Source organism: Pipistrellus hanaki, assembly GCF_964339955.1.
Source record: "Pipistrellus hanaki genome assembly, chromosome: X".
In the NCBI taxonomy this organism is placed as follows: domain Eukaryota; kingdom Metazoa; phylum Chordata; class Mammalia; order Chiroptera; family Vespertilionidae; genus Pipistrellus; species Pipistrellus hanaki.
In genome coordinates this window covers 4,369,957-4,380,653 of record NC_140524.1, presented here as the reverse complement: position 1 = coordinate 4,380,653, position 10,697 = coordinate 4,369,957, and positions in this window count along the sequence as shown.

Below are 10,697 nucleotides of genomic sequence, written 5' to 3'. Positions count from 1 at the left end.
CTGGTGCCCTGAAATGAATCTAGAGGCTACAGTTTCAGGGACCCCAGAGAATCTGGCTTCTGCTCTTTTGAAAACTCAGCATAAAGCAGCAGACAGCTGCCCTCTCTAATGCCAGCCTTTGGCACCATGCTGAAAGGCCCGCAGTGCCCTTGAGGAAAGCTGTTCCTTGTCAGTCTGGGGGGGAAATAGGCCAGGTGCTTGCACCTGTCTGCTCACCAAACAGAACTTGGGTGAGGCATTGCAGGGTCCCACTGAGGGGCACCCCAATTCCTTCTGTGCTAGAGCCAACATCCTGGCTTCTCCCTCTTTTCCTTTCCTCTCTGCCACTTAACTAACATTCCCCCAGTGGTTTGGATGACTTAATAGAGCCAAAATGTCACTCTGCAGATTATTTGTTAATTACGTAGAAAACTTAGCATCGTTAGTAGTGGGTAGCACAGTAGCACCTATGAAGTATTCTTGACAATTATTACGTATTTGTTTAAAATGCTTATCCTGAAACTGATCAAGCTTCTAGACCTAACTGGAAGTCTATAGAAGGTACAAGAGATTAACGTTTAAATGGAATCATGAAAAACAATCATGATTGTTTTGGGGAATTCTACAAGCTAACTGGCCTGATTCTTCTAAACGTCAGCATCAGACTAACAGATCAGGGCAAGATGATGATAACTGTGGTGTTTTGATTTCTCTGATTACTATCTTAAGAACAGAACCGTTATGAAAGTGAAAAAAATTCACAAACTACATTTTGAACAAAACGTGGTAACATGTATCCTCAGGAATCCAGAATGCAAATGGATGAAACCTGCTGGTAACCGAGATCAACAGTAATTAATATAAATTCGAGAAGTCCAGCAGAAGGCTGATCTGGGCCTCTTTGATATTCACAGGGTGAATTTGCATTTTATTACTTACTGCTGACTCACTGGCCTAAAGCAAACCCCCTCAAACCTCATAATCTTACTGTTTACTAACATTACCATTGATAGGTCTGTTTGCATTCCTAAAAGTCAATTGTGTGTTCTAGTAAATAAAAGCAGCTGGGAACGGAGACTCAGTGGACCTTGACTACTACAGTTAAGATGTCCCTGGCTTCCCCACATAATTCCAAATTAATATTTTTTGTCTTGTGTTTTAATTTGCATGTCAGCTCTTTCTCCAAGCCTTTGAACCCAATAGCCTCGTGGCTTTTCACATAAACTAAAGCATTGATAACAGCAAGACCTTTGCAACAATCCTGCACAACTTTAGCAGTGATACAGGAGTGTAGCAGAGGGAATATAGAGGGACCCTGATAGTTGTAGGAGCCTAAGAACATTGAATTTGTAAGCACTTCTCAGGTCAGTTGCTTACTGCCTCAGTTTCTATCACAGGGGTTACCCATAGCTGCAGTCTCCTTACCTGGAAGATTTTCCATGAGACCCATTTGAAATTCTTCCAGCTGGCTGCCTTCTGTAGCATGCATCTGACCCCTGGGAAAACCCCACACACCCTCATTTCGCCAAACTAAGGATGCACACACTGTCTACATTGCTGCTTTCTTCCCTCACCCTGACAGTTCAGGCTGCTACATCAGCCTCCTCTCTACAGGTTCATCCAGGTGGGAGCAGTCATCAGTCTAACCTTACCTGCACCCCCAAATCCTAAGGACAAGCTTTACCAAAGACTCTCTCAAGCTGCACCCCAGAGACAGGGTTGAGTGGGTCTATGAGTTTCTGCAGTTCACCCACTGGAGGAGAGACAGGTGTTAGTCTCTCCATCTGGAAGGCAATATCCATTATTCTGAGTAATTTTGAAGTCCCCTCTCTTGGCTTGAGGTGGTGAGGTCCACATTGGTTGGATGAAGATGTTGGGTTTTCTAGAATATGTGTAGATACCACATGAGAATATGAACATGCCAGGAATTTGTGGATATAAATAAAACTAGAGGCCCAGTGTGCATGAAATCGTGCATGAGTAGCTCACTTCCACTTGTCTCAGCTGACTGCCCCACCCATCAACACTTGTAGCTTGTGCCCGGTCCTCAGGCTCCTAGCTCTCCACAGCTAGTAGCTCTCGCCCTACCTCTGCCACTCATAGCTCTCTGCTGCTAGTAGCTCGAGCCCCGCCCACAAAGAGCCACCGCTCCTTTGGTCTTGATGGTGTTACTGCGTGAGGACCACAGGCCTTTTGTGATGTAGATATTTGTACTCTTCAAGTTTTATCTGCCTCTAGGTTGGGTTATTTAGTATTTTGTAAAGCTGAAAAAATCTTGTTTTTCATAGACATATGTTTTTTTTCTAGAAATAATAAAATTCTTTAGGCTGCCAGGAAATAACACTAGATGATAATTCTAATTCACCCAAAGAAATAAAAACTCCAGAAATATTAAATATGTAGCTAATTATAAAATACTGTGTAAGTAGATTTTAAAAATCTTTTCTTTTCTTAAGATTCAAAAGATATGATATAAGATTGCATAAAATAATAATTACAAAACTATTATTCAATTTATAACATATAAAAAACAATAGCACAAAGAAGGAGGAGAAAGAAATGGAACACTTTTGAAAAAGAAGAACAAATTTGCCGAAACCGGTTTGGCTCAGCGGTAGAGCGTCGGTTTGAGGACTGAAGGGTCCTGGGTTCGATTTCGGTCAAGGGCATGTACATTGGTTGCGGGCACATCCCCGGTATGTGCAAGAGGCAGCTGGTCGATGTTTCTCTCTCATCGATGTTTCTAGCTCTCTATCTCTCTCCTTTCCTCTCTGTAAAAAATCAATAAAATATATTTTTTTAAAAAGAAAAAGAAGAACAAATTTGAAGGACTTTCTCTTCTTGATTTCAAAACATGCTATAAAGTTGCAGTAACCAAGACAGTGTAATGTTGACATGAGAATAGAAAATAATATAGAATTGAGAGTTCATAAATAAATCCTTACATGTATGGTCAATTGATTTTTGACAAAGATGCCAAGACAATTCAATGGAGAAAGGAAAGTTGTTGTTGTTGTTGTTGTTGTTTTTTAATATATGGTACTGGACAACTGGCTATCCACATGCAAAAGGATGGGTTTGTACCCTTACCTCACAGTATATACAAAAATTCACTCAAAGTGTGTCACAGACCTAAATATAAGTGGTGAAACTATAAACCTTTTAAAGGAAAACATGGGAGAAAATTGTGGTGATATTGGGTTAGGCAAAATTTTCTTATATATAACACTAAACACACAATACACAGAAGAACAAATTAATAAATTGGACTTCATGAAAATTATAAAACTTTTGTGCTTCAAAAGAAACTATTAAGGAAATGAAAAGACAACCCACAGACCAGAAAAATATTTGCAAATCCTACTTCTGGCAAAAGACTTGTGTCTGGAATGTACAAAGAACTCTCACAACTCAATAATAAGACAATTAAAAATGGGCACAAGTTTTGAATACACATTTTATCAAAGATAATGTACAAATGACCAATAAGCACATAAAAAGATGCTCTATATCATTCATCTTTAGGGAAATGGAAATAAAAACCACAGGAAATCATTTCATATCTATTAAAATGTTGGTGCAAATGTGGAGAAACTAGAATCCTCATATATTGCTGGTGGGAATGTAAAATAGAACAGCCATTTTGGAAAAACAGTGATAGTTTCTTAAATAAACAAAGTTACTGTAAAACCCAGCAATTGTTGAGGTACCACTGAAGAAAAATGAAAATATAACACACAAAGCCATGTATGCCAATGTTCATAACAACTTTATTCATTATAGGCTGAAGTGGAAAGAATTTCAACATCCATCAACTGATATATGAATAAACAAAATGTATATATTCATTCAAGTGTTCCACAAAGGGGAAATAAATGTGGGAGAATAATTTGATTCAGTAGTTTTGGCTTATGTGTGGAAAAGAACAAGTTAATTTGTTTGGCTAAACATAACAAATTCTTAAGGACAGGCTGTAGGATAAGTTAGTTGAAGAAGACCTGAAAATAATAAATGTGATGTGTGGTTGAAATTCTTCAAAGCTCTCACAGCACATAGCTAAGACATTGGTTGAAATAGCTTCCAGAATGTGTTTACTAAATTCCTGGACATAAACTGCTTTTTATCAGTTTGGACATTGCAGGAACTTATGGAATTTTGAATGCTAGAATAGGGGCCTTCAATTCAAATGAATGGCTAAAGTTATGATTAATTTATTACTCACAATGAAAAAAATGAAATCTTGTCATTTGCAACAACATGGATGGACACAAAGGGTATTATGTAAGTGAAATAAGTCAGTCAGACAGAGACAAATACCATATGATTTCACTTATATGTGGAATCTAAAAGAACAAAACAAAGGGACAACAAAACAAAACAGAAACAGACCCAGAGATAGAGAAAACAAACTGATGGTTGCCGGGGGGGGGGGGGGGTGTATGGGGGGATTAGTGAAAAAAGTGAAGGAGATTAAGAGGTACGAACTTGCAGTTATAAAACAAGCCATGGGGATGTAGTGTACAGAACAGGGAAGGTCAATAAGAGTATGATAACTTTGCACAGTGACAGGTGGTTACTACACTTATTTTGGTGGTCATATCATCAGATATATAAATGTTGAATCGCTATGTTGTACACCTGAAACTAATATTGTATGCCAAATATATATTAATTTTAAAATGTTTTAAAACGGATAAATCAGAATTTACTACTGGGATCTCTTAAGCTGTCCTGAAGAGATTTAAGTGTTGTTGTTTTTTTACCCTTTGTTGTTGTTGTTCCACTTATTTATGCATTCATTGGTTGACTCCTGAATATGCCCTGATTTTTTTTGGGGGGGAGTGGGATGTCAAACCAGATACCTTGGGGTATGGGGATGACCCTCCAACCAACTGATCTCCTCGGGACTCATCACAGGATTTTCCTAGGGATATGTAAAAGGAGGAACCTTTTACACAAAACTGTAACCTATTCTCCCAAATTATTAATTTCACACTTCCACTGATGCTGGTGTATGAAATATATTTTCATGTGGTTGCTGAAAGCAAAGAATTAATAGTGGCCACATGGGGGCAGCAGAGACTGGGTTTTTCTAGCTTTCTCCCCTGAAACTGTAATAAATGGAGCTTATATATATGTGATTCGCTCTGATTCAAATGTCTTTTCTAGACTTCCAAATTGAAAGAAATGACTATCCTTAAATTTTAACAACAGAAACCTCATGTGTTAATTAGAAGTTGTAGAGACTGAGCAAGAGTTTGTTTCTTACCTAGCATCTAGTGAGAACTCAATAAATATTGGTTGTCAATAGTGTTTTTAGATGGTAACTGCTACAACTCACCAAAGCATAATCTCTAAACTCTCAGACCACTGCATCCAGAGGGCGCTGCATCTTAAGGATACTCTGCTTGCACATATTCTACAATTCCATAGTCATAAATCTAGACATGATTCAGTTTCCGGCTTCTCAAGGCGTCTTATAAAATCAGTGGTTCTGAGAAAAGCCAATCTGACATGGTTACGTTCCCTTTATCTACATGTGTCAGCATATGAACTACAGTTGGAGGTCTGAGGTGGAAGATGAGGATGAGAGGGCCAAGGCTGGGATCCTGTGCGTACCACTTCAACCATCCTGTCTGTTCCCCTGCCAGCCATAAATTCCAGGGCCTCATGGATGAGGTGAAGTTCTTATGCCGGCACCACCATAAGCTCTTTAGCTCTTTCACTGACTCTATTCCATTTGTTTCACCTGTTTGTTCAATGCCTACTCTTCCGTAGGTGCTCCCCACACATGTCTCATTGGCTATTTCTCTACATTGTAGGAAAGCTGTTTCACGCCTATTTTTGCAGCTGCTGCTCCTTCTTGCCTGAAATACCCTTTCCTCCATCTCAGCCTAATTCCAATGTGTTTTTACAGTCCAGCTCAGGGCATGCCCCGTTCTGTGATAGATCCTCCCTTCCCCCAACTGATGGATGGAGAATGACATAAACTCCACCTGCAGCCAGACATTCTGAGCACCTAACCAGGCACCTTATATGGACTGTACACTGAACCATCAATCAGCACCTGCCAAATACTCTAAGCCCTCGATTCCTAAGTCCCCAGGTCCCTAATCATAGGCCTTACATGAAACCACCAATCAGCATGTGCTGAGTGCCCTAAGCCCCGTCCCTTTTCTTTCCTCCCCTTAAAAGGCGCCTGCACCCCGACCCTCCTCCTCTTTTCCCTCTGGAAGGCAGCTGGCCCCTCTGTTTCATCTTTCATTCTGGAAACCCCAGTGCAGTTGAGATATGGCCTCCATGGACTCTTCTAGCCCCCAGTCTTACCTTGAACACAGTACCAGTTCACAGGCTTGTCTTCCTTTCCTATGAGTCCGTAAGCTCCCTTTGGCCAGAGCCCTACCTCATTTGGCTTTGCATTCCCAGAGACTAGCAGAGTTTGCGGCACATGTTTGTGAAATGATTAAGTGAATCAACCTGTTCATTGTTGAATGAGATGTTTCCTTTAGCTTCCTTTCCTCAATTAAATTGCCTTGACATTCTTTAAAAAGCTCCTTCTTAGAAAATTTACAAGTGAGACTTGCTGAAGGAGGACACCATAGTATGAACCTCTTCACATCCCAAGCTCTGTGGAGTCCCGTGGGGATATGGGCCAAGCTTGAGGCATGCAATTCTGGGAAATGCCCCACATTGGGCTTCCAGAAGCCTCTCGATGTTCTAAGGATGCCATTAGCCAATTCTCACAGCATCTCCCAACGATACGCAGAAGAAATGGAGAATTTCTTTCTTTTCTTCTCTCCCTCTCCTTCCCACCCTCTCCTCTTTTCCTTTTTCCAATCATGGAGTTAAATACCAAAAAAGGCCTAAGCGAATTGCCTAGCATCACTTAAAAGAGAACAGTCAAGCCAGGACACACTCATTCCACAAAGTGGTGCTTCCTGTAACTTAAATAGGTCTGTGTTTTAATGAATCCGTGGCATATGGGCCATAATAATCAAAGCGCCTGGCATTTCCTGGAATTTATGATCAAGTTGGGAATAGGTCGTTTTCTACTTTAAATGAATTCTCACATGCCTAGCTTTGGAGTTAAGAAACAACATAAGGGGGAAAGTTTCTGGAATAAAAAATGCTTTTTATTTGTTCTGCCATTTGTACTCAGATCTTCTTTTTCTCACCTCAACTCTCGTCCCCACCCATGAACTGCCATTACTATTTCTTCTCTGGTATTCTAAGAGTAATTGCAAGTTATTGTTCTTAAAGCCTGCGTCATGGGGGAAGAAAAATGATTTTGTTTGCTGTCTTCTCTGTGGACAGAGAAGTTTACAGTCCTTCACCATCTGCCATCCCTTGTGACTTATAGTTGTTGGACACTTGCCTGTAGACAAAGGACTCTCCTTTGACTTGGCATTTGTTTTTCTGATTTCCAGAAAGCCTTGTTGATCCCGTGAACGTCTATGAATTCAGAAATGTCCATTGGACAGAGTCTTTTGGAGTTTTATTGAGTGTGAGAATGGTAGCTGGGTCCCGAGGATCTTATTTGGTCCTACTTGCTGAGAAAGTTCCCATTGAGTATTTGTTGTGGGCATTGAATTCTCAGTAACGCTTACACCAATTGATGCCAGTGAGCTTAAGCAAATATCCGTGCTACTGATATTGATGTTTGAGTTATGGTCCTGAAGTTGATTGAAGTTTCTCCTAAGACTGACCTTCTCTTCTCCAGCAAACCTCTGGTTGCATTGATGGTGGTGATACTTTTTGAAAAATGTTTTTATTGATTTTAGAGAAAGAGGAATGGAGAGGAAGAGAGAGATAGAAACAATGATGACAGAGAAACATCCATCGGTTGCCTTCTGCACACCCCCTCCTGGGGATCAAGCCCAGAACCCCAGCATGTGCTCTGAGGGGAAATCCAATCTTGACCTCTTAGTGCATGGAATGATGTTCAACCACTGAGCCACACAGGTTGGGCCCATGATATTTTTAAATAACCTCAAATTGAGTTTCTCAGAAGTTCCTTTGAAAGAAGCTCCCATGCAATTTTTTCTTTCTAATATCTTATGTGTGTAGTTCTAATTGGCTTACAAGATCTCTTCAAAATGGAATCCCTGAAGATAGCTGTGAAATACTGAAATATTTTTTCTGACAGCTATTCAGAGCCTACACGATTCTGTTTGAGAGTTGAATGATGTACTTTCCCAAGCATATTCTTAACCATAACAACAAAAGACTGAGTTTGATGACTATTTCTAGACTTAGGCAATTTGTCAGTGAACTGGAGGTCTTCGGGATCTTCTCCCACACTAGCAGCCTCCAGAACCACTACTAGACTTTCCAGACTGAGACCTCGGCACACTGAAGCCACTAGCATGACCCTGGGTTCCCTGGTATCCAGGAAAGTAATTTTCTCTGGGTTGAAGTTACTCCTGCAATACCCATTGGTGAAAATATTTAGAATTTCTGAGCTAATACAATAATGAGGAAACCTTTAGGTTTCAAAAATCCCAGTTCAAATCTAAACATTGGGAAGGGTCGGAAGTTAGTCTCCTGGGTTTAGAATTCATTACAGATGTGCAAGTCTTGGGATGTAGGTGGCTACACAAAGTCTTTCTCTCACGGAGACTGAGGCCCAGGGAGAAAAGAGAAGCACTTTTCAGGGAATGCACAGGTTGGGCAGGTACACGGTATCTCCATTGCATCTCGTTAGTGCTTGATGGGTTCCCATGGTAATTCCCCGAGGTTAATCAGCTGTGACAGGAGAAAGTGATAGCCACATGATTCATGAATGTGTATAACCAAATTGTCTCAGGCAAGGTTCACAGGGTCACATGGAGACCAGTGTCTGAGGTCAGGTTTCAGGCTGCTACATGTGCTGTCCTGTAAGTAGACAGAGAGAGAAGAAGTAAGTGTCTAATTGAATAATCCCCCATCCATGATTCAACACCAGTTAGGAAGAAATTTGTAGGGGCATGAGACAAAGCATTTTTTTTTTCTTTCCTCTCTCATCACATGAGAATAAACTAGAAGAAGAAGTAGAAAGGTTATAATTTTACTTGGATTTTATTGAGTATAGCCTGGTATCATTTAATTTATTTGGCTCTGATAGGGCTTCTCAAATTCACAACTGACTTACCTGGTTTGTGAATTGATTACTCAAAAACTTGAATGATTAATGGTAACATTCCTGGTTCATTGTGGGAAGAATTTAGAAGGGGAAACAATGAACCGTGGTGTAAGGCCATAGGCACGTCAAAATCAGAATCTGTACCAATTAAAATAACTTCCTCTTGAATCTCAGATTACCTTGGGAAAGTGTATGATTTTCTGCACCAGCATTTCAAAACATTTAAGCTTCCTTAATGCCTGTTTGATTTAATTCCAAATGCATTACCTCCTACAGATAGAACATGAGAGCAGGAATTGATTTTGTAAATAGTATAGATCAAATGAGACTTAGTGGCTTGCCCAAGCTTATAAGGGGCAAAACCAAAACCAGAATATCAGAATGCAGGGCTGAGCAAGGTTACCTTTGTTTTACCTCTGGTCATCCAAACAGTGTTAAAATATGAAGTGATATACATTTATCGAATAGATTCAGTTCCAGGATCACTCAGTTTTACATTTTACTCATTTTCTTACAAATAGTACCACAGAAAATAAATGTTGATTTGCATTTTCTGTTTTATTTACATGTTACATCACATGAAGCCCATGCGAAATTAAAGAAGTTACTGTTGTGTGTTTTTATAGTGTTCGGTTTAGAAATCTTACCCTGTTTCCCCGAAAATAAGACAGTGTCTTATATTAATTTTTTCTCCCAAAGTTGTGCTAGGTCTTATTTTCAGGGGATGTCTTATCTTTCCATGCGCTAGGTCTTATTTTCGGAGGATGTCTTATTTTCGGGGAAACACGGGTAGTAAGAATAGACATATTTATAAAGATTTTTTAGCAAATCTGGTTTTATTATAAGACATACCTATTCAAATCAGTAGTCAAAAACACTTGCTTTCCACCTGACTTGAGTGGCTCAGTTACTTGGCGAGTTCTCTCATCTCTCTCTCTCTCTCTCTCTCTCTCTCTCTCTCTCTCTTTCCCTCAGTAAAGTTACTGAACTCATCATATTTAAACAGATTCTATTAAGAATTATATATTACTTGAGATTGTTTATTCCAGTGTAAGTTTTGCCCTATATTAGTATTTTCAACTGATCTAATAATTGATAAGGAAAGTCCTGATTTAAAATATGAAACAATCCCTTTTACTTTTTAAATTTATTTTTTAAAATTTATTTTCAAGTAATAATGTGTTTTTGCTTGCATATGAATTGTGAAATGCCCTTTATCCTTTCTCAGTGAATGGAAAACCTACTCATGTTCTATGACTATTGAAATATTAGTTCTTTTGTGAGACATTATTGATTTCTACCCCTCCACAGATATCAGAATAAATTCCTCTTCAAAATTCTCAAGCCTGTTTTATTATACATCTATTCTAGCACTTAATTTAAATCTGCTTTCTGCGCTTATTAATTTGTTAAGTATCTACCATGTGCCCAGCATTGGTTTAGACTTAGGGATAGAGGAGTGAACAAAATAGACAAAGTCTCCAGTCTCACAGGGATTATATTCTAGTGAGTGTAGACATACGACAAATGAATCAGTATTGAGTGGAAGAGAAAACAGGTTAAGGAAATTAGAAAATGCTGGGGAGAGATAAGTTTC